This window comes from Apodemus sylvaticus, chromosome 16 (assembly GCF_947179515.1).
Source record: "Apodemus sylvaticus chromosome 16, mApoSyl1.1, whole genome shotgun sequence".
In the NCBI taxonomy this organism is placed as follows: Eukaryota; Metazoa; Chordata; class Mammalia; order Rodentia; family Muridae; genus Apodemus; species Apodemus sylvaticus.
In genome coordinates this window covers 72100483-72126733 of record NC_067487.1, presented here as the reverse complement: position 1 = coordinate 72126733, position 26251 = coordinate 72100483, and the positions used below count along the sequence as shown (strand labels likewise).

The 26251-nt window shown below is 36.9% G+C and overlaps 1 protein-coding gene and 1 non-coding gene across 3 annotated transcripts in view; both read left to right on the top strand.

Annotated features, from left to right (window-relative positions):
* Edil3 (EGF like repeats and discoidin domains 3) overlaps nt 1-26251 on the top strand; it is a 513587-nt gene that overhangs the window by 438627 nt on the left and 48709 nt on the right. The window lies entirely within an intron of this gene.
* Nucleotides 25109-25215, top strand: LOC127667200 (U6 spliceosomal RNA). Its single transcript, XR_007973839.1, has one exon. It is a non-coding gene; the product is annotated as a U6 spliceosomal RNA (small nuclear RNA).

Here is a 26251-nt window from a genome sequence, read left to right as displayed (position 1 = left end):
CAGAGCTCAGAGATTCTTTATATTCATCAACTGAGTAGATCCATTTCAAGACACATGGTATTTGCAGATATACTTCCTACCTGGACTCACCTTTTTTCCTTTATTAATTCATCATAATAAGACTTGCTTTGGTTCTCCTAGTTTTGTACTTTACCACACACTGGTTTCTCCGCCCAAAGCGTTTTTGGAGGCTTTAATCTGTGCTTGCAAAAGTCTCCCCTCACTTTACCACAATGAGATTTTACTTACTTCAGGGCCCCAGACATAGTAGATGCTCACTAAATATTGAATTGATGTCTGAATTACTTGAGCATAAAAAAGGAATTAGAAGTAGCTACTATCAGCACATGTCTGCTCCACCGCTAGTCATGGCCAATAGGGAGGCTGAACTTGGGGAGTTTGTGCTTATCTTATCTGCCACCAAGCTATAGGGAAGCTTTGAGACATGTTTGGACCAGGGGAAGCACAGTCTTGGATGTGTGAAAGCTGGAGCTAATTCAAGGGTACCCGGACCTACAAAGAGGCTGGGGCTTGGGGTTCTCAGACTCTTGGACATCTGGGCACAGAAGAGAACGGAGACAGGAGCCTATGGTCTGGGGACAGCATCTAGCCCAGGGGCCATGGGAAAGGGGACCTCAGGCTTGCCCCATGGGCATGATTCTCCTTAGCTTGACAGAAACATACTTGGTGGTGGTTTTGTCTGGGAACGCAGAGAGACGTTCTACAGGAGAATTAAGCTGTCTTTCTGTAGGTGAGTGCCTTCTTCATGACTCCCCATGTCAGATCTTGATGGAGAGAGACAGTACCACAATTCCAAACAGTTTATTGTCATGGAGGAAAATGGATGCGTAAAACCATACCCAAATTCTCAGGGTGGCCCTGATTAAAATCATTAAATATCTTTTCAGGGAGCAATGTCTGGGAAGGGAAGCTTATTGGCTAAGCCCTGTGGATCTCTAGGTACCTCATTAGCACAGAGAACTCTGTTTTGGGCCTACGTGACCACAGGACACATTTCTTCTATGAGAGAAGCATGGCATGTATTCCATGTCAGGAGACTGTCAGGGAGCCTCAGGGGTGTGTCCACTGTGTCTCCGGGTCTCGACCTGCTCTATCTTACCAAACTTCCTGGCAAGGTTTTAAGTCCCACAGGGAAGGACAAATATTAAACAAACGAAAGGAATCTCAATAATCTGTGTCTATCATTTTATAACTGAGATTCAGAGAAGTCTTGAAAGTACAGCATGGTAGGTTCAAGATTTGAATCCAATCGTAAAGTGTCTAATAGAAGAAAGCTTTTTAAGTAAGTGTGTCACCATTTGGAATTTCAATATAAGACTAAAAGAAAATGTAGATGTTGGAAAACCCTGAAGGACTGAAGCTATTGTTTCTCTTTTGCCATCAAATCATGTTTCCTGTTTTACATTGAGTATAGTGATGGAAAGTCTTGAGATGCAGGCTTATGCCCAATCCAACACGCTGAGCATCCTCTCATTTTCTTTCTTTCTTTTTTTTAATTTTTTTTATTCGATATAATTTATTTACATTTCAAATGATTTCCCCTTTTCTAGCCCCACACTCCCCAAAAGTCCCATAAGCCCCCTTCTCTTCCCCTGTCCTCCCTCCCACCCCTTCCCACTTCCCCGTTCTGGTTTTGCCCTATACTGTTTCACTGAGTCTTTCCAGAACCAGGGGCCACTCCTCCTTTCTTCTTGTACCTCATTTGATGTGTGGATTATGTTTTGGGTATTCCAGTTTTCTAGGTTAATATCCACTTATTAGTGAGTGCATACCATGAGTCACCTTTTGAGTCAGGGTTACCTCACTTAGTATGATGTTCTCTAGCTCCATCCATTTGCCTAAGAATTTCATGAATTCATTGTTTCTAATGGCGGAATAGTACTCCATTGTGTAGATATACCACATTTTTTGCATCCACTCTTCTGTTGAAGGATACCTGGGTTCTTTCCAACTTCTGGCAATTATAAATAGGGCTGCTATGAACATAGTAGAGCATGTATCCTTATTACATGGTGGGGAATCCTCTGGGTATATGCCCAGGAGTGGTATAGCAGGATCTTCTGGAAGTGAGGTGCCCAGTTTTCGGAGGAAGCGACATCCTCTCATTTTCATCATGAAGCTTTCATCTTTTCCCGGGTTTCATTTCATGTCCTGCGTTGCAACACTGTAGTTTTAACATGAAACCTCATGATTCATTACAAACCTTAGTTGACTCTGTTAAAATTCATTTATTCTGGCATCAATATGACATAGAACAAGTCATATCTTAAATCTTAACATAAGAGCAAAGTCCTATTTATATTATCTAAAAGGAATAGTTTAAAATAAGTGAATTATGATAGTGAATCTTAAAATGAGTTTACATAACATCTAGTTCTAGATAAAAAATCTCTACAACAATAAAGTCTAATTTATTCATTGTGATTTATTAGTGATTCATACCCTTAGGTTTTTATTTTAGTTAATAATACTAGCCTCTTTCTCCAGTGTTCTGATACATTGTGTTAACATACATGCCCCACAATTAAATTAAATCTTGCCACTTATGGACAATGTTGTTTCTAGTTGATAGTGGAAAAAAAAGCAAATGACGATCATAGTGAACATTTTGTCCGCTCAGAATATATTATACAGAAATAATTTTTTTCAAAGATTCAATAGCAGTTCTTGTTAAACCAGAAGACTTATTATGCCAGGAGAGAGAAAAAAATGTACCTCAGTCATGAATGATTTCAGTTCCATCTCTTTGATTTTTGATCTCTGGAGGAATCCTCACGCAGGGGACAGTAACAGAGAGCTAGCATGAAATAGAATCTGCAGATGGCAAACAGAATTTCTGAATTATTATAGATTCTTCCTTCAGTTAGTGTGGAAGGAAATAAAAGAAATGGAGAGTGTTTGAAGCAACGGAATTACAAAGGTGTAGAAACCATCTAGTAACCTTTCAGTGTGTGTTCACTACCCTTACCTAATTAGTCCGATGGCATGTTAGCCATGTAGTTAAGCCTGCTTATCTTCTCCTTCAGCAAATAACCACATTAGTTCCAGGCAGAAGACCTCTTACTGTGAATGAGTTCTTTTTTATACCATTAATAGTGATATACAGTAACTTGAGGCCCAGCTGGGACCCAAAATTCTTCATTAACCTAGATGGGATTCATTCACACTGACTGCCTGGGTTCTCTGTGCCATGAACTCACAGCTCCCACAATGAGAGAACATCGAAAACATGTGCAGCTTCGTTCCCTTCAAGCCCTGCATCTTGGGTTTAGATTCCTCCAAGACCATGACCCAAGAACTCTGCTGCCATTCTCTCATTTGCTGCATCTTTTCTCCATTGCCTCTTACCTTTTAACTGCCAGATCACAACAGTTATTTCTTTAGCCACACTACCAACTAGATTACAAATTTGTTCCCCGGATGATGTACATCTTCACAAAATTAACTTCATCATAATTGGCTGGGAAAGGAGTCCAGTCCTTGAAGAGGCATAGTTACATACCTATGTTTCTGTTACATGAGGCAGAACATCATCCTTTATCAGCCATTTCCTGCTAAGGGTGGGAGCTAAACCTGCTGCTGGCCCGTCATACAATCACTTCCTCAATTGTACTCTATTACCCATCAGCAAGTCTTGTTAGATTGCTTCACATTTTCTGAAATTAATTTTGACACATTTGACTCTTTGAAATTCTACCAATTATTCTTAAAATCCTGTTTTCTAATATAGTCTCTCCCATTCCTTATTCCTAAACCTGCAATTTCTTTTGGCTGAGCTCTTGAGGCAATACAAAGTTTAGGTTTAAATATTCTAAGTTCCGACAGGATCAAGAGAAACCCAGGATGATAATCCTGATACCTTTATTCTTCTGGTTTCCCCGCTGATTTGGAAGAGATGACTACATTCTACTCTTTTTGCCTGCCACAGATCCTTATCTACCTGAGTTTACCACACACCTTCCAGAGGACAGTCACTAGCTATCTGTTTTGTGGTCCTTATCTTGATTTTAGCTCTGATTAAAGCCAGCCAATGGTGCAAAAAGGGAAGGAAATGTGCACTCTCCTTCCTGAAGTCTCCCACACTTTAGTTCTTATTACATTCATTGACTCTAACCACCTTTATCTTCCCCTGAGTTGCTGACAGAGCATTAGTGACAATCTCACTAACTTCAACCACTTATTGTCACTGAACTGTACTGCCACAGTCATTGTGCTGTAAACTGTAAACAGGCAATTGTTTTATTTATTGACTATATTCTTCATTTACATTTCAAATGTTATACCCTTTCCTGGTTCCCACCTCCCAGAAAACCCCCAACCTATCCTTTCACCCCCTGCTTCCAAGAAGATGCCCCTCTGCCCAAACCAATTACCACCTACTCCCCTCTCAATTTCCCCATGCTGGGGCATCTACAAGCCTTCATATGACCAAAGACCTCTCCTCCCACAAATGCCCAACAAAGCATTCTGACACCCCAATTATGGCTGGAAACATGTACCTCTTGGTTGATGGCTTAGTCCCTGGGAGACCCAGGGGAGGTCTGGTTGGTCTACATCCTCTTTCTTCCCATGAGGCTGTAAAACCCTTCAGCTCCTCCAATCCTCCCTTCAACTCTTCCACTGGGGACCCTGCGCTCAGTCCAATGATTGATAGCTAGTATCTGCCTCTATATCTCTGGTAGGGCCCCTCAGGAGAAAGCCATAATAGGGTCCTTTCAGCAAGCACTTCTTGACATACATAATATTGTCTGGGTTTGATGACTGTTTATAAGATGAATCCCTAGGTAGGACAGTCTCTGGGTGGCCTTTCCTTCAGTCTCAGCCCCACACTTTATCTTATTAATTACTCCTGTGAATATTTTGTTCCCTTTCTCAGAAAAACTGAAGCAGTTACACTTTGGTCTTCCTTCTTAAGCTTCTTGTGGTCTGTGAGTTTTATCTTGTTTTTTTTTTCTGAGATTTTGGGTTAATATCCACTTATCAGTGAGGGCATTCCATGCCTGTTCATTTGTGATTGGGTTACCTCACTCAGGATGACAGATTCTAGTTCCAACCATTTGCCTAGGAATTTCATGAATTCATTGTTTTGAATAGCTAAGTAGCACTGCATTGTGTAAATATACCACATTTTCTGTATCTATTCCTCTGTTGAAGGACATCTGGGTTCTCTCCATCTTCTGGGTGTTATGAACATAGTGGAGCATGTGTCCTTATTACATGTTGGAGCATATTCTGAGTATATACCCAGGAGTGGTATAGCTGAGTCCTCAGGATGTATTATGTCTAATATTCTGAGGACCTGCCAAACTGATTTCCAGAGTGGCTGTAACAGCTTGCAATCCCATCAGAAATGGAGGAGTGTTCCTTTTTCTCCACATCCTCTCCAGCATCTGCTGTCCCCTGAGTTTTTGATCTTAGTCATTCTGACCAATATGAAGTGGAATCTCAGGGTTGTTTTGATGTGCGTTTCCCTGATAACTAAGGATGCTGAGCATTTCTTTAGGTGTTTCACAGCCATTCCAGTTTCCCCAGTTGAAAATTCTCTGTTTAGCTTTGTACCCCATTTTTAATAGGATTATTTGACTCTCTGGAATCTAACTTCTTGAGTTCTTTGTATACCTTAGATATTAACCCTCTATATAATTTACATTTGGTAAAGATCTTTTCCCAATCTCTTGGTTGCCATTTTGTCCTATTGACAATGTCCTTTGCCTTACAGAAGCTTTGTACTTTTATGAGGTCCCATTTGTCGATTCTTGTTCTTAGAGCATAAACCATTGGTGTTCTGTTCAGGAAATTTTCCCCTGTGCCCATGTGTTCAAGGCTCTTGCCCCACTTTCTCCTCTATAAGCTTCAGTATGTCTGGTTTTATGTAGAGGTCGTTGATCCACTTGGTCTTTAGCTTTGTACAAGGAGATAAGAATGGGTTGATTTGCATTTTTCTACATTCAAGCACCTTTTATTAAAAATGTTGTCTTTTTCCCACTGGATGTTTTTAGCTATTTTGTCAAATACCAAGTGACTGTGGGTTCATTTCTGGGTCTTCAGTTCTATTCCATTGATCTTCATTCCTGTCTCTGTATCAATACCATATACTTTTTATCACTATTGCTCTGTAGTAGAGCTTGAGGTCAGGGATGGTGATTCCCCCCAGAAGATCTTTTGTAGTGGAGAATAGTTTTTGGTGTCCTGCTTTTGTTGTTGTTGTTGTTGTTGTTGTTGTTTTTCCAAATGAATTTTAAGATTGCTCTTTTTAGCTCTATAAAGAATTGATTTGGAATTTTAATGGGAATTGCATTGAATCTCTAGATTGCTTTCAGCAAGATGGCCATTTTTACTATATAAATCCTGCCAATCCACGAGCATATGAGATCTTTCCATCTTCTGAGTTCTTCTTAGATTTCTTTCTTCAGAGGCTTGGAATTCCTGTCATACAGCTCTTTCTTTCTTGGTTAGAGTCACCCAAAGATATGCAATGTTATTTGTGACTATTGTGAAGGGTGTTTCCCTAATTTCTTTCTCAGCTTGTTTGTCCTTTGAGTAGTGGAGGGCTTCTGATTTATTTGAGTTAATATTATATCTAGCCACTTTGCTGAAGTTTTTATCAGCTTTAGGAGTTCTCTTGTGGAATTTTTGGGGTTGATTAAGTATATGATCAGATCATCTACAAATAGTGATGTTTTTGACTTCTTCCTTTCCAATTTGTATATTATACATTTGACCTTCTTTTTTTGGCTAATTGCTCTAGCTAGAACTTCAAGTACTATATTGAATATAGAGAGAGAGAGTAGGAAGCCTTGTCTGGTCCCCAATTTTAGTGAGATTGCTTCAAGTTTTTCTCCATTAGCATGATACATACTGGTTTCACTATGGTTTGATATATATTTGTTTCACTGTGCTACTGGTTTGCTATGTTTAGGTATGGATCTTGAATTTCTGATCTCTCCAAGACTATTAACATGAAGGGATGCTGAATTATGTTAAATGCTTTTTCAACATCTAATGAAATGATCATGTGTATTTTTCTTTGAGTTTATAGTAGATTATATTGATGGATTTCCATATATTGAACCATCCCTGCATCCCTAAACAGGGAATTCTTAATGCTACACCTTAAGAGTCTTTTTTTCAGAAATTGTTAGTCCTTAATTAAACACACATTCAGTATTTTCATATTCTTGATGAAAAGGTCATACTGTGCATTTTAAAATCCAATCTCAATTTTTGTTTGTGGCTCAGTCTCTTCTGCTTCATCTGTTCGCCAGTCAAATAAACACACTCTAGGTTGCATAAAATAATTTGGAAGATGCCAATTGAGCGGAACATAGAGAACTCTGTTAAGCTCTAACTCTAGCACAAGTCATTTATAAACAAATGACTACAAATAGACTGAAAGTCTCCCTCATAGTACTCACGAGATGCATATAACAATGGACAAGAAAAAGATATTTAACATAGTAAATAGAGCTCCTTTTAGAGCAAGTATTGGCAGGTCTCCTCACAGCAGTTAAATTACAGGAGTATTTACACTGGAGCAGATAAACAAGATATAAGATGACTCTTTGCCCAGAAGCTGCTCACAGGCATTTAACCTGGAATTCTGAACATAAACGAAAGTTTGCATTTCAAGTTCTCTTCTACCAGGACCCTTCTTTAGCATAAATCCTGAGAATACAGAACACAATAGCCATGTATTGAATACACCTAATAAAATTTCTGATTCTGTTACCTACAACCTACATGACATTGGATAAGTCACACAATTTTACTGGGTTTTTTGAATTGTGAACTTACATAGGAATAAAACCCAGTCAGACTTTATTTGATAATATGTACTCCATTATTATTACCTAGTTAAAATGACAGTGCCTTCATGCTAGAGACAAAACAGAAGTGTAATCTGCAGTCAGGAAGAATTCCAGGAAAGGCTCCATAAAGCCATTTATCTTTATTGAATGATTCTCAATTATAAATGCTAATTTCATGCATTAATTGGTCTCACCTAAAATTAAAAGATTAAAAATCTGAATACAAATTGTAGAACATCTGATTCTACGTTAAGAATCAAATTTTAAGAGATATACTATGAAAGACTATATTGACCTAGCTAGAGCAATTAGACACCAAAAGGAGGTAAAAGAATACAAATTGGAAAGGAAGAAGTAAAAATATGACTATTTACAGATTGATAGTATACTTAACTGACCCCAAAACCTCTACCAGTGAACTCCTACAGTTGATAAACAACTTTATCAAAATGGGCAGATATAAAATTAACTCAAACAAATCAATAGATTTTTGATGCTTAAAGAAGTATTTGATCTTTGACAAAGAAGTTACAACCATCCAGTGGGGGGAAAAAACAGCATTTTTAACAAATAGTGCTAGTTCAACTGGTGGTCACCATGTAGAAGAATGCAAATTGATCCATTCTTATCTCCATGTACAAAGCTCAAGTCCAAAGAATAAACAGGCTGAGGAAGAAATTAAGGAGACAATAACCTTCATAATAGCCACAAACTATATAAAATACCTTGTTGTGACTACCAAATGAATGAAAGATCTGTATAACAAGAACTTCAAGTCTCTGAAGAAAGCAAAAAAGTCCTCAGAAGATGGAAAGATCCCCCATGCTCATGGATTGGCAGGATTAATAGTAAAAATGGCCATCTTACCCAAAGCAATCTATAGATTCAATGCAATACCAATCAAAATTCCAACTCAAATTTTCATAGTGTTAGAAAGAGCAATTCTCAAATTCATTTGGAATAACCAAAAAAACCCAGGATAGCAAGAACTATCACCAACAACAACAAAAAAAGAATTTCTTGGGGAATCACCATGCCTGACCTCAAGTTCAACTACAGAGCAATAGTGATGAAAAACTGCATGGTATTTGTACAGTGGTGGGCAGATAGATCAATGGAATAGAATTGAAGACCCAGAAATGAACCCACACACCTATGGCCACTTGATCTTTGACAAAGGAGCTACAACCATCCAATGGAAAAAAGACAGAATTTTTAACAAATGGGGCTGGTTCAACTGGTGGCCACCATGTAGAAGATGCAAATTGAACCATTCTTATCTCCTTGTATAAAGCTCAAGTCCAAGCGGATCAAGAACCTCCACATAAAACTATATACACTGAATCTAATAGAAAAGAAAGTGGGGCAGGACCTGGATCACATGGGCACAAGGGAAAATTTCCTGAACAGAACACCAATAGCTTATGCTCTAAGATCAAGAATCAACAAATGGGACCACATAAAATTGCAAAGCTTCTTTAAAGACAAAGGACACTATCAATAGGACAAAATGACAACCAGCAGATTGGAAAAGGATATTTACCAGTCCCACAAAGAACACAAGAAGTTAGACTCTAGAGATCCACATAACCCTGTTAAAAGTGGGGAATAGAGCTAAACAAAGAATTCTCATCTGAGGAATATTGAATGGCCAAGAAGCATCTAAAGAAATTTTCAACGTCCTTAGACATCATGGAAATGCAAATCAAAATAACTCTGAGATTAAACCTAATACCAGTCAGAATGGCTAAGATCAAAAGCTCAGGGACAGCAGATGCTGGTGAGGATGTATAGAAAGAGGAACACCCCTCCATTGCTGGTGGGACTGCAAACTGGTACAACCACTCTGGAAATCAGTCTGGTGGTTCCTCAGAATATTGGACATAGTACTAACTGAAGACCCATCTATAATACTCCTGGACATATACCCAGAAGATGCTCCAACATATAATAAAGACACATGCTCCTCTATATTCATAGTAGCCTTATTTATAATAGCCAGAAGCTGGAGTGAACCCAGATATCCTTCAACAGAGGAATGGATACAGAAAATGTGGTACATCTACACAGTGGAGTACTACTCAGCTATTAAAAACAACGACTTCATGAAATTCATAAACAAATAGATGAAATTAGAAAATATCATCCCGAGTGAGGTAACTCAATCACAGAAGAATACACATGGTATTTATTCACTGATAATATGTGGATATTAGCCATCACATATACAGTCACAAAACCTGGATGCTATCGTGGATGTCAGGAAGTGCTTGCTGGCAGGAGCCTGATATGGCTGTTCCCTGAGAAGTTCTTCTGCCAGAGCCTGACAAATACAGAGGTAGATGTTTACAGCGAACCAATGGACTGAGCACAGGTTCCCTAATGGAAGAGAGTTGAAGAAGGGACTGAAGGAGCTGAGTGGCTTTGCAGCCCCATGGAGGGAGCAGCAGTATCAACTGGCCAGAGCCTCCTAGAGTTCCCAAGGACTGGACTACCAACCAAAAAGTACACATCAAGGGACCCATGGCTGTGGCCACACATGTGGCAGAAGATAGCTTTGTTGGCATCAGTGGGAGGAGAGGTCCTTTGTCCTGTGAAGTCTGGGTGCTCCTGTGTAGGGGAATGTCAGGGCGAGAAGATAGGAGTGTGTATGTGTGGGTAGAGGAAAGTACCCTCACAGAGGCAGGAACACGGGGGATGGAATAGGGCATTTCTGAAGGGAAGACCTGGAGAGGGGAAAATATTTGAAATGTAAATAAAAAATATCCAATAAGAAAAAGAAAAAGAAAGAAAGAAAAAGAAATTTTTCACTATAGTACATGGACTTTAAAATAGGTGAGACTGATTTCGGTAAATGTTATAATGAGGAAATAATACTTACAGATCATCTAATTAAATATGGCTTCCATATGAGAGCTAGTCTATTATTAAGGGAGACTAATTTTGTGATTTAACTTAGGGAATATATAGCTACAGCTCTTTGTTTAAGCTATATCACCATTCCAGTGCTTATTTTATATTAAAGGCAGGAGAAATATGAAAATAGTTTATGAAAAATGAATTTAGGAAGACATTGCAAAGTCTTTCTTTAAATGAATTAATTGTTATTAACAATATGAGTTAATCCATAGTTACAATAGTAATAGAAGATCATAAAAATTGCAAATAAAATAAATTCATTTATTATTCCTATGTATATATGTTTGTGTGAATATATATTCATTCATTTATATTACTATACTCTTTAGTCTTAGTTAATGTAGCTTTGCAGCTAATTTTGAAATTAAGAAATAAAAAGTGATCCAACTTTGCTATTTTGCAGGATATTTCTGTTTGGATTCTCTGATTTTCCTCGTGAATTTTAAAGTTAATCATCATTTTCCTTAAATGGGTATAGTTGGAAGTTTCATTGAATATCTAGATCATTTTTTGTCAGAACTTGCATTTAACAGCATTGCGCCTTTCGATTTAATTTACAGCACACATATACTTGATGAATTAGCTTCCTTTTTTATGTGTGTGCTTTTTTATATTTATTTTCTATATTCTTTGTTTACATTCCCTTTTCCCAGATCCCCCCCTCCCCATATGTCCCATAAACCTTCTACTCTCCACCCATTCTCCATTCACCTCTCTCCTTTTTCTCTGTCCTGATACTCCCCTCCAATGCTAGATCAATCCTTTCCAGGATCAGGACCCTCTCCATACTTCCTCATGGGAGTCATTTGTTATGCTATTTGTGCCTTGGGTATTCAGGGCTTCTGGAATAATTAATATCCACTTATCAGAGATTGCATTCCATGTGTATTCTTTTGTGATTGGGTTACGTCACTTAGGATGATGTTTTCGATATCAAACAATTTGCCGAAAAATTTTGTGAATTCATTGCTTCTAAATACTGAGTAGTATTCCATTGTGTAAATATACCACACTTTCTGTATCCATTCCTCCTTTAAGAGACATCTGGGTTTTTCCAGCTTCTGGCTATTATAAATAAGGCTGCTATGAACATAATGGAGCATATGTCTTTATTGCATGCCAGGGAATAATTGGGTATATGCCCAGGAGAGGTATGGCAGGGTCCTCCGGAAGTGTCATGTCCAGTTTTCTGAGGAACGACCAGACTGATTTCCAAAGTGGTTGTACCATCTTACAGCCCCAACAGCAGTGGAGGAGTGTACCTCTTCCTCCACATCCTCTCCAACACCTGTTGTCTCCTGAGTTTTTGACCTTAGCCATTCTGACTGGTATAAGGTAAAATCTCAGGGTTGTTTTGGTTTGCATTTCCCTAATGACTAATGATGTTGAGCACTTCTAAAGGTGCCTCTCAGCCATCTGAATTTCTTCAGGTGAAAATTCTTTGTTTAGGTCTGTACCCCATTTTTAATAGGGTTATTTGGTTCCCTGGGGGGTCTAACTTCTTGAGTTCTTTGTATATATTGGATATTAGCCCTCTATCAGATGTAGGGTGGATGAATATCCTTTCCCAATTTGTTGGTTGCCATTTTGTCCTTTTAACAGTGTCCTTTGCCTTACAGACCCTTTGTAATTTTACGAGGTCCCATTTGTCAATTCTTGATCTTAGAGCATAAGCTATTGGTGTTCTGTTCAGGAACTTTCCCCCTGTGCCTATGTCCTCAAGGGTCTTCCCCAGTTTCTTTTCTATTAGTTTCACTGTGTCTGGTTTTAAGTGGAGGTCCTTGATCCACTTGGAGTGGAGTTTAGTAAATGGAGATAATAATGAATCAATTCGCATTCTTCTGCATGCTGACCTCCAATTGAACCAGCACCATTTGTTGAAATGGCTATCTTTTTTCCACTGGATGTTTCCGGCTCCTTTGTCAAAGATAAAGTGACCATAGGTGTGTGGATTCATTTCTGAGTCTTCAATTCTATTCCACTGGTCGACTTGTCTGTCACTGTGCCAATACCATGCAGTTTTTAACACTATTGCTCTGTAGTATTGCTTGAAGTCAGGGATCATGATTCCCCCAGAATTTCGTTTGTTGTTGAGAATAGTTTTAGCTATCCTGGGTTTTTTGTTATTCCAGATGAATTTGATAATTGCTCTTTCTAACTCTGTGAAGAATTGAGTTGGGATTTTGATGGGTATTGCATTGAATCTGTATAGTGCTTTTGGCAAAATGGCCATTTTAACTATATTGATTCTACCGATCCATGAGCATGGGAGGTTTTCCCATTTTTTGAGGTCTTCTTCCATTTCCTTCTTCAGAGTCTTGAAGTTCTTGTCATACAGATCTTTCACATGTTTGGTAAGAGTCACCCCAAGATACTTTATACTGTTTGTGGCTATTGTGAAGGGGATCATTTCCCTAATTTCTTTCTCAGCCTGCTTATCCTTTAAGTATAGGAAGGCCACTGATTTGCTTGTGTTGATTTTATAACCTGCCACTTTGCTGAAGTTTTTTATCAGCTGTAGGAGCTCTCTAGTGGAGTTTTTGGGGTCACTTAGGTAGATTATCATGTTGTCTGTAAATAATGACAATAATAGTTTGACTTCTTCCTTTCCAATTTGGATCCCTTTGACCTCCTTATGTTGTCGAATTGCCCGAGCTAGTACCTCAAGTACAATATTGAAAAGATAAGGAGAAAGGGGTCAGCCTTTTCTGGTTCCTGATTTCAGTGGGATTGCTTCAAGTTTCTCTCCATTTAGTTTGATGCTGGCTACCGGTTTGCTATATATTGTTTTGCATTTCCTCCTTATTGGGTTTTGTATTCTCCGGAATTTCTTTCAATGATTTTTGTGTTTCCCTTGTATGGGCTTCTAACTTTTGATCCATTTTCTCCTGAATTTCTTTAAGTATGTCCTTCATGTGTTCCTGTACTGGTATGATGACCAGTAATATTTAAATCCATATCTTGTTTTTCTGGTGTAATGGGCTATCCAGGACATGCTGTTAATGGAGAATTGGGTTCAGATGCTGCCATATTGTCTTGATGTCTGTTAGTGACATTCCTGTGTTTGCCTTTTGCCATCTAGCTCTCACTGGTGTTAGTTGGTCTTGTTGTCAATGCTGGTCTCACCAGTGCAAGCTGCTTCTTCCCAGCTGGCCTCCGGTGCACAGCTCACCTCCTGCACTGCCTGGAGACAGGGTGCTATGGCCCAGGCTATTCCGGAACCAGAGGCAGAGACCTGAAGGCTCCTGCCAGAGGCCTCAGGACTGGATCCTCCTCTCTGCATGGCCGGACTCACCAGAGCACACTGACTCCTCCCAGCTGGTCTCCCGGGTGCCCCTCTGCCCTCTTGCAGGGCCTGGAGATGTGGTGTTGTAGCCCAGGCTGTTCTGGATCCCGAAGCGGAGATCTGAAGACTCCCACCAGAGGACTCAGGACTGGAACCTAAGCTCTGTGTGGCCAGACCCACCAGAGCACGCTGGGTCCTCCCAGCATGCCTCCGGGTGCACAGCTGATGAATTAGCTTTCCAAATATAAAATGGTAAATGGATTGTAATATAGCATATAGCCACAGAATATAGTGTCCTCTGCAGAGAGAGAAATAGTTTTCCCTTCTGGTTCTAGGTGTTTTATATATATATATATATATATTCACACATACATACACACACACACATATATATATTTATGTATGTATACATATATATATATATGCATATACTTTATGCCCCATTGCATCTTTGCAGTAAATAATAAAAGACTACCGTGTAAATGATTCTCTTGTCCAAAGCCCAAAGCCCCCATTCTAAAAATTATCACAAACTAAGCTATTACTTTTTCAATTATATACTATAATATCAGCAAGAGTGAGGAGTTGGGAGCAGTTAGAAAAGCAAATCAAGAATTTGTAAGTAACTAAATGAATACATTTCTCCATAAAGCATAGGCAATTGTTTAGTTGCCTAAAGAATGTACAGAGAGGTGCAAGCTTCTACTTTGTCTTGGTGACACTAGTTTTTGTAAGAAGGAAAGAATGTGGGGGACTGAGATAGCTTGTGGTCATGTTAGGTTAGATACATATTTAACATTGAGCACTGAAGCAAGTTGCGGAGGACAAGGTTTGTTTTATCTTATACTTTCTTATACTTTCACATCATAGTTTATTATGGAAGAAAGCCAGGACAGGAACTCAAACAGGGCTGCAAACTAAAGATAGCAATTGATGCAGGGACCATGGAAGGAGGCAGCTTTCTGGCTTGCTCTCCCATAGCTTGCTCAACTAGCGCTCTTTTAGAATCCACAACTACTAGCTCAGGGAATGCACCCTCCACACTAGGATGGACTCTCTCACTGATAACTAATTAGGAAAATGCCTTACAGCAATTCTTAAGGAGGCATTTTCTCAATTGAGACTCCCTCTTCTCTGATGACTTAAGCTTATACCAAATTAACACTAAACTACACAGAACACTTAGGAAATATATTAATATTTATCCACAACTTCTTATCTCTTTTATATTAATATGCTCAGATACTATAGTTTTGAGATTTTTCTTAAAATTTTATATACAATGTTATTATAATCATTTAAAGGAGTGAAGAAATATACCTCATATGGTACAGATGTAATATATGATAGTAGACTTCTTTATCTGGAGCTATTTCCACAATTGTACTGCTGCAGATAATGCTCTTGTTTATGTCAGAGAGTCAGGTGTGATAGCTTATCTCAGGGATGTATTTAGGGATGGAATTCTTGAATGAAGTATTTATGTGCATTTTCAATATCACAAAATATGAGCTATTTCTATAGTTATACTATTTGCTCATATTATCAGGATGATAAAATACCCAAAAGAAACAGCATAAGAGAGGCAGCATTTATTTTACTTCTGTCATCATCACTATATTAGGACTGTGAAGAAAAATCATAATCAACTTTTTAAAAATTGAGGGCTTGCTTACAGTTTCAGCGAGTGAAACTGGATAAACTATGACCATCATGGTGGGAAACCTGGTAACCAGAAGACATAGCACTGGAGCAGTAGCTGAGAGCTTACGTCTAATCTTTATACTAGAGGGAAAGAGGGAGGGAAGGAGAGAGAGGGGAAGAGAGAGAGAGACTGAGAGAGAGAAAGAGAGAGAGAAGAAGGAGGAGGAGGAGAAGCAGCAGAAGAAGGAGGTGAGGAGGAGGAAGAGGAGGAGGAAGAGGAGGAGAAGAAGAAAAGAAGAAGATGAAGAAGACAAAGAAGACGAAGAAGACGAAGAAGAAGATGAAGACGAAGAAGAAGAAGACGAAGAAGGAGGAGGAGGAGGAGGAGGAGGAGGAGGAGGAGGAGGAGGAGGAGGAGGAGGAGGAGGAGGAAGAGGAAGAGGAAGAGGAAGAGGAAGAGGAAGAGGAAGAGGAAGAGGAAGAGGAAGAGGAAGAGGAAGAGGAAGAGGAAGAGAGAAGAAGAAGAAGAAGAAGAAGAAGAAGAAGAAGAAGAAGAAGAAGAAGAAGAAGAAGAAGAAGAAGAAGAAGAAGAAGAAGAAGTAGTAACTGGATATAACACACCTTTTAGAGCCTCAAGGTTCAAGACCAGTGATACACCTCTTCGAACAATACCATACCTCTGAATCTTTCCCAATAATCCCTCAAATTAGGGATTAAACATTCAAATGTATGAGTTTACACTAGCCATTTAGGTTGAAACTACTATACCACATCTGTAGTTATATATCTTTCTTGTTTTGTTTTTAACCCTCAAGTTTTGCTTTTTATTTGGTGGAGGTGAGAGGCAGGCATGTGATGCATATGTGAGCATATATTATTGTTTGACTGCATGTATGTGTGCAGGTTTGCACATTTGTTTGTGTATACATGTGGACTTTCATATCCTCCTAGCTCTTCTTCTGTAGTGCTGTGCTTACAAGCATGTAGCACCACATACAGCTTATTGTTTGCTTTGTATTAGCAATGAGTTGTAGTTTCCCAAACATTTTGGAGACTATCTTTACCTATGCTATTTCTTTCTCTTCCAATTTAACACTTTTTGGTTATATTAATTCTATTTTACTGTAGTAACATCCTTTTAAAATTTTGTTTTAACATTATTTCTTACCTCATGTCACAAATGACTAGCTTCCAGAATGTTTCAAAGTTTGCTTTACATTAAAGAAGTTTAGACTTTAGGAACTTACTTTAGCATATGGTAAAAAGAGACTCTAATATATATGCCTTATTTACAAATGACCAATTTCTGCTCTGTTGTTTGTTGAATATATTTCTGTTAATTTGCAATGCCATCTGTGTCTCATGGCAAAGTTTTAAGCGGCACAATTCTGTCTTTATTCAATTACAATTGCCTGTATTTCTGTCTTCCTGGCCATACTGCTCAATAACTATGAAGTCCTATTTCCCTTAAGACCTAAAATTAGGTAGGAGTAGCTCCTAATCTCACCCCCCTCCCTTTTCCCTCCTACCACCACCGTTTGGGTTTGAGTTACCCATCTATTTGAATTGTCTTGGTCCTTCTTTTGTTTATTTGCCAGTGAATTTTATGTTAATTCAAAAAATTTTTATAAAATCTTAATGGAATAAATGAACATTATAGAACATCTGGGGTATAGTAGATTGTTATTTACTTTAAATAACAAGACTGTACAATATGAAATATGTTCCATCTTTTCATTTATTTATCATTATGAAAAGTAACTAAAAAGTATTACATTCTTTTCAATAAGAATTTTTGCATCTACATGCATAGCAAATCTATTCAGGATTATTGTTTTGTAAATATGTATTAAAATTATGTTTCTTTCTCATTATTATTATTATTATTATTAATCCCGATGGAGGGTTTCTCTATCAGCCTGGCTCTCTTGGAGCTTTCTCTTTAGATCATGATGGCCTAGAACTCAGTGATTTGCCTGCCTCTGTTTCCTGAATGCTAGGATTAAAAGCCTGTGCCCCAGGCTTTAAAATTATACTTCTAATTGATTAACACTCATCTATGTATAACAATAGAAATCTTAATGTTTTCTTCATCTTGTATATAGGGACTGTGATAAATTATTCATTGAGACAAAAGAGACCTTAGTATGTCATAATTGTCCAAACTTAATATAGTTTCTGAATTTCCTCCCATACTTGATCTTAGTGATACACACACACACACACACACACACACACACACACACACACACACACATATATATATATATATATATATATATATATATATATATATATATATATATGAGAAAAATGCTTATTTTTTTAAAAAAGAGCTATTTCATTAAGGATTTCAAAGGTAATCCTTTTAAAAAGTGTGGAATTAATAAATTGATAATCTCTATCAAATATGTGAAATGATATAAACGCTACTACTTAAAAATGTGACAGAAATGCATGTTAAGTGGAAAACTATAGATATTCATACCACTAAACTTAAATTTAGTAAAAAGGCCTTATTTATAATACATGTTGAAATTCAGAACCATACTAATATATATGCATTTTGTGTTTAGAAAAATTAAAGGAATAACAAATGAAAATCTCAATATAATAATTTATCTCTTTTACAGAAATTGATCTGAATTTCAACTTTCAAGTTTCATTTCTTTTCCTTTTACAAGTTTTTTCTTGGAGAGAAAACTATTTCATTCTTGAAATAATATAATAACATAAATAGAATAAAATAGTTTCTTTTTTCATAACTCTATTTTGTGAAATAATGACTTTCATGAATCAGAACTAAAATGAATACATTAAAAAACAAAAAGGATGGAAATTTCACATATAAATAATGATGCAAATGTTTGAACAAAAATCCAGAAAGTATAAATATGTTTAATAGTAAAGAATAATCTATTTCAAGAATGTGTAAAAGTTTAACTTTAGAAATTCATCTGCTAGGATAATCTTAGTTACTTTTCTATTGCTGTAACTTGACATTGTGACCAAGATGATCTACAAAAGAAAGCATTTAACTGGGCATGTGCAGTCTCATTGTCTTATGAGATTAAATATTGTTATATTCTCTAACAAAAGTTATGACATCTTAGTAAAAATAATTATTTGAATGTCCACATGAAGAATTAAGTATAAATGGGAATTGAACATTTGCTCAGTGGTTAAAAGCACTTAATTGCCCTTACAGAGAACCTGTGTTCTATTCTCAGAACCACATGGCAACTCATAAATGTGGAATGCAGCAAACCTCCATAGGTATCAGACATCCACATGGCATATTTATGTGCATGCTGGCAAAATACTCACATGCATAAAACAAAAAGTAAATCTTTTTTAAAAAGACATAGTACAAGAATTTGCCTTTCTGATTTCAAAGCTCACAAATCTAAAACATAAAATGGGTAGGTGTAAATAGATTGTTGTATCTACATCCATGCAATATTGCACAGCTGTGGAAATAAGTGAACTTTGGTAATAAATACATATGTCATGTTGGTAAAGGTAATAGTACTGATTTTACAACTAAAATCCTAAAATATTCCCTTATGATATTTAAGTAAAATTTTAAAATTACATAAAAAGCAATTGTGGATAGTCAATGTTGCATCATATATGCTTTAACTATATTTGAAATGTAGAGAAATTTTAATAATGCAAATTTAATTAAAGCATGAAATAGCTTTAAATAAGATAGTACAAGAACAGGATGCAGATGTCCAGACTATTTTCAAAGTTTTAATTACTTAATTCCGTCAGTATTAATTGTGTGGCTTTTATATATTAACTGAGGAATATTCATAATAATCTCAATACATAAAAATACAATTTGATAAAATTTAGTATCTGATTGTGGTTTTGTAATTTGGTAGCAAATGAATGATAAATGGAAAGACTCTCAATTTAATAAAACATGTTCACCAAAAGTCTATATTAGAAAGCACATTCAAGGCAAAAATGCTAAATGTATCTTTTAGTGCTTGAGTTTTATTGCATTACTTTAAATAAGCCTTTCAACTTGAAAATATAGTTACATTGACTATTGTCTGTGAAAGAATTTTCCAAAGCTTGTGTTATTTCAGTTGATCTTTACAATGCTGCCAGCAGCCAAGAAGCTGGTTATTCCTGTTAAGGTCTGTTTAAATACTGATCAATGTCATTCGCTGCTGCCCTTTAGGGAAAATGAGTGTGCAACAATTTGACGCAGCAAATTTGAAAACAAGGTCAAGGTTTCAGCAATATAATGTGTTGACATCAGCAAATATATATGTGTGACCTCTATTCCAGGTCTCCTCTGTCCCCTTCAGAGAGCCTTTAAGAAGACCTTTGTACTGTCCCTGCATTGACTGCATCTAGAAAAAACAGTTGCAAAGATTATTCTATTCTATCTATAAGCTTATATACCTTTTAGCATTTTTTAAAATGTACAAGATTTCTTACTAATAGAAAAGACATGTCAAAATAACCTCTTTGGGTTTAATTTTTATCTCTATTTTTATTGCTTCTCTCCTGATTGGTTCTATTGTAAAAATAATTTTGGGTATTATAGTTATGGCTTTCCTTTTGTTGAATCAGTGTAAGAATTTCATTAAGATTTATTTGGATTTCAAGACCCTTAAACACACAAATACCAATAATTTGTATTACAGAACATTATTGTGGCATTTCCAATTTGTTTTCAAGTTATAACTACAGTTAAAGAGTAATGGTGTCTGCCACATAGCTTTAATCCCAGTTCTAAAGAAGCAGAAGCAGGCATAATTGTCCATTTTGAGGCCAGTCTGGTATACATTACTAGTTCCAGGATACCCAGAGCTATATAGTAAGACCCCACCTCAAAAATGAATAATAAAAGAAGTTGGTGATTTTGATCTTGATGCTTCCTATGAGATACTAAACACAGTTAAATCAACATAATCTAGTGATATGAAATTGATATCTCAAATTCCTTGTTTAATTCCACAAGTAAATTAGAGCAACATGAAGTATAACTTTGGAAGTTGTTTAAAATCTTGACTATGTATGCACAAAATAAATAAGTTTAATATAATGAGTTCAGTTCAAATGATTCATAATCCCACATCTAATTTAAGACTCTAGTTTAGGAGTTATTTCATAATAATTGAAAATAGTGCATGAATAATTTCAACGCTAAAGAATATGATTTTATAAACATGAGGGCTCTTGGAGCTGATTGCACAAGGGAATAATTTGCTCTTATATAAGACCTGAGAAAAGCATATGTATTCATATACTGCAAATGTAATGCCATTTCTCAAAGAAAAGAAAATGGAAGCAGAATACTTTTTGCAAGCAGGCAAGAGTAACATATTTTATGAAAATTATAGATCTTGTTCCAAGCCAAAACATTGTGTTATCCATACACTAGTTGTGAGTTTCCCTATAGATATCTTGAAATCACATTGTATTAAGGATTTAATCAGTATATACTCATGAGAACATATACAGATTATATTTCCATACTATACTGCTATATTTTCTACATTTTACTAAATTTAACAAAGCAAATACTGTATAAAAGGGTAATTGAAGAGATACAAAAGTCTGTATCTAAAGAAGATAATTTAAGGCTAGAGTCACAGTATAAAACCCTTATTTCTTAGTTCCACTCAGGAAAAGAAATGGAAATGAACGTAAATACATGAAAATACTTTTATAAGATGCCATACTTATACATAAGTATGAATAAGTAAATTATTTATATTTTATAAATGTTCTGTGAGAAAAATCTGTAGATATGTATTATAGTCCTGGGATAACTTTTCATGACTGATGTTAGGAAAATAGACCATTCTATAAAAACCACTAAGGACTAGCTAGGTTATATTACAATTATAGTGTTAACAGTTCTACTAACACTTTGACTTAATATTTTGACTGGAAATAATTTATATCCATTTTATCTGTATCTTTGTATCATGTGTTCATTTTATATGTTTGATAAAATATATTTACTGAATATATCCTTTGGAGTAGTCAGCATTCTGTAATTGAGCATATTGATTTAATCCAAAAATGGTTCTGAACCTGTTAAGTCATCCTGTGTCTCTCCCTAGCCTCTTAGACACCCTATGTGGTTTTACTTTAACTATTAATATTAAGGGTATGCTGTATTCAAACATTTTGAAGTATCAGCCTCATACCTGACCTCTGTGAATACTCTTACTACTTACATTTTTTTAATTTATTTTCTACATTCTTTGTTTACATTACAAATGATTTCCCCTTTCCCGGTTCCCCCTCCCAATAAGTCCCATAACTACTCTTCCCTCCAACCACTCCCCAATCACCCCCTCCCACTTCTCTGTCCTGGTACTCCCCTACATTGCTGCATCAAGCCTTTCCAGGACCAGGGCCCTCTCCTTCCTTCTTCTTGGGAATCATTTGATATGTAAATTGTGTCTTGGGTATTCAGGGCTTCTGGGCTAATATCCACTTATCAGGAACTGCATTCCATGTGTGTTCGTTTGTGATTGGGTTACCTCACTTAGGATGATATTTTCCAGTTCCAACCATTTGCCTAAGAATTTCATGAATTCATTGTTTTTAATTGCTGAATAGTATTCCATTGTGTAGATATACCACATTTTCTGTATCCATTCCTCCATTGAGGGACATTTGGGTTCTTTCCAGCTTCTGGCTATTATAAATAGGACTGCTATGAACATAGTGGAGCATGTGTCCTTATTGCATGCAGGGAAATCCTCTGGGTATATGCCCAGGAGTGGTATAACAGGATCCTCAGGAAGTGTCATGCTCAGTTTTCTGAGGAACCACCAGACTGATTTTCAGAGTGGTTGTATCAGCTTACAATCCCACCAGCAGTGGAGGAGTATTCCTCTTTCTCCACATTCTTACCAGCACCTGCTGTCTCCTGAGTTTTTAATCTTAGACATTCTGACTGGTGTGAGGTGAAATCTCAGGGGTGTTTGGATTTGCATTTTCCTAATGAGTAATGATGTTGAACATTTCTTAAGGTACTTCTTAGCCATTTGAAATTCTTCAGGTGAAAATTCTTTGTTTAGCTCTGTACCCCATTTTTAATAGGGTTATTTGGCTCTCTGGAGTCTAACTTCTTGAGTTCTTTGTTTATATTTGATATTAGCCCTCTGTCAAATGTAGGGTTGATGAAGATCTTTTCCCAATTTGTTAGTTGTGGTTTCTGTAAGGCAAAGGTCACTGTCAATCAGATACTACTTACTTTTGAATACTCCAAAAGGAAATAAAAAAGCACATGTGTCTACCATTCTTTGCTTTACGATTGCTGGCCCATCCTAAAAGTTAATTACCATAACACACACACACACACACACATCCTGTTTGAATTAGAAAAGTTTAACATCATGTTCACATGGTCTGATAAATTAATATAAGAATGATGTGTAGGTTTTGAGAATTTTACTTCAATTGTAGACACATAGCTCCTCCAGCAGGAAGGATACACAAAACTACATTAAGTATTATGGTAACTTGCCTAATATTACCAGCTCTCTCGTCTTCAATTAATATGGTACGGTTTGTCCTTATAGTATATTTTCCCTGTGAATATTTACTTTGAAGTTTCCTTTTTTATTTGTAGCTAAAAATTTTTGAATATATTACAACACATATGGCATATTAATTTTGGTAATTTTTAGTATTCAAAAATATGTAATAATTACTCATAAAATGTTTTTGCTAAAATTAGATTTATTAGCATAACTCATTTTCCTCATATTGAAAATAGATTACTTTCTCATACAATATATCCTGATTATAGTTTCCCTCATTTAACTGTCCCTAGTTCCCCCATAATTCCTTTAACCTCTGGAACCAGGCCCTTTCTATCTCCTATTAGAAAAGAACAAAGTTCTAAGAAATAACAAACCAATATGATAAGTAAAATATAATGAGTTTGATCAAAAACTATCATACTGAAGTTGCTCACAGCAACCTAGCAGGAGAAAAAGGAGTTGAGATGGTATGAAAAACAGTCAGAAACCTACTCATTCTTACACCCAGGCATCCCATAAGAATATAGTAGATTCTGTTTGCTTGTGTGTTTGTTTGTTTTTATAAGAAATTTCTGGCAAGTAATATAGATATTTAAGTCAAAAAAAAAAAAGAATACAAAGCTAAAACCAGATCCATGTGGGTCCTATGCTTGCTGCCTCCATCTCTGTGAGCTCCTGTGTATCCTGTTAACTTGACTGAGAGTGTCTTGTTCTAATGATGTCCTCCATATCTTCTGGCTCTTACATATTTTTCTACCTCCTCTTCTGAGTCATTCACTGGGCTCTAATCAAAATTCATCTGATGGAAACCTTCTGTTTAGATGCTCTTTCCATCTAATATCTAGACGTGGGTCTCTGTATCTGTTTCCCTCTGCTGCTAGAGGAAGCTTCTCTGATGATGGCTCAATGGGGCACTGATCTATGAGTATAACAGAATATAATTAGAAGTTATTTTATTAATATATTGTTAAGGCCACTAGTCTCTAGGCTATCTATTCTCTGGTTCTTGGTTACCCAGACTGTGTCGGGTACAGGTTCCTTCTTATGGACATGCCTTCAGTCAAATCAGACATTGGTTGGCTACCCGCATAAGTTCTGTGCCACCATTGCCTAGCATATCTTACAGGCAGGGCAGACTGTGGGTAAAATGATATTTGGTTGGAATTGTGTTTGCAATTATCTTGCAGTAGTTTGCACAGTGTCTTCCCACACTAAAGAGATTAGAACACAGGGGTAAAGGTTCCATGTAGGTACCCTCTTGACTTCATCCTTTTTCAATGAATTATGTGGATGTTGTCCTCAGCAATAATGTTCTTGTGTCACTTTGTGGAGAACAACACTTTGTGTTAGCAACAGTCTGGATTATTTGGGGGATTTCCATGGGACCCCTTTTGCTAACAATTCAATTATATTAAACCTAGTCAGGCTACTAGGGTCCTTGTTTGGTGAAAAGAGGTGTTCAATTCAAACCATATCTCTCATCATTAGGAGACCTCAATTCAGGTCATCTTCATATGTTTTAGGAAGTTTCTACTATACTAGTTTTCCATATTATCCCTAATAATCCTTCAATTTCAGCTGTGTTCTCTTCCTATACCCTATCTTCCCTCCCACTCCCCTCCTCACCCACTCCAAGTCCATATATGTATTAAATCTATTCTATTTCTCCTTCTCAGGGAGGGTTAGCCCCACCTATCCACATTTCCACCAAGACCTTTCCTCTTTACCTAGCCTCTCTAGGTCTGAAGATTGTAGCTTGAATATAATTTACTTAACAGTTAATATCCACATATAAACAAATTTATCTTTCTGGGTTTGGGTTACATTCAGGACTTTTTTTTCTGGTTCTGTCCATTTGCCTGAAAGGTTATGATAGCACCTTTATAAACTGCTGAGTAGTACTTGGTTCAGCAGCACATATACCAAAATTGGAATGATATAGAGAAGATTAGCATGGCCCCTGTGCAAGGATGATACTCAAATTCATGAAGTGTTCCATATTTTTCATAACTATCACCTGGGAGGCTCTGCTAGTGCATGACAGATACAGAGAGGGAACCTCTCAGCCAGCCATTGAACTGAGCACAAGTTCCGCAATAGATGAGATAGAAAAAGGACCAAAGGAGCTGAAGGAGTTTACACCACCATAGGAGGAACAACAACATGAGTCACCAAGTACTCCCAGAGCTCCCAGAGACAAAACCATCAACCAAAGAGTACACTTGGAGTTACCCATGGCACCAGACACATCGTCAGCAGAGGATGATCTTGTTGGACAAATGGGGGAAAGGCCCTTGGTCCTGGAAAGACTTGATACCATAGTGTAGAGGAATACCAAGACAGGGAAGCGGGGGTGAGTTGATTAGGGAAGGGGAGATGGCTTATGGGATTTTGGGGGGATGGGGAAACCAGGGAAGGGGACAACATTTGAAGCGTAAATAAAGAATATACCTTATTAAAAAAATAAACTGCTGAATAATTTTCTGCTGTATAGACATATCACATTTCTATATTCATTGTTCTGTTGAGGGATATCTAGGCTATTCTCAGTTTCTGGCTATTATAAATAAACCACAATACATGTGGTTGAGCAAGTATCTTTGTGGTAATAAGAATTAATAAAGGAAGGAGTGGCCCCTGGTTCTGGAAAGACTCAGTGAAACAGTATTCAGCAAAACCAGAACGGGGAAGTGGGAAGGGGTGGATGGGAGGACAGGGGAAGAGAAAGGGGCTTACGAGACTTTCGGGGAGTGGGGGGGCTAGAAAAGGGGAAATCATTTGAAATGTAAATAAATTATATCGAATAAAAAAAAGAAAAAAAAAGAATTAATAAAGTAATCCCTAATGATATTTTCAAAAACATTTTCATGAGCATGCAGCCAAGTTTATATAAGGTAAACTTGGGCTTTTAGAAATTGATGAATAGCAAATCATTTTAATTCCAACCTAAAAAAGATATCATTGCTTTCTAAATCATATGGAAGTTAGAACTGACAATATTATTTATGTTCCCATTCAGTTTAGCTTCAACAGTTTTCTAA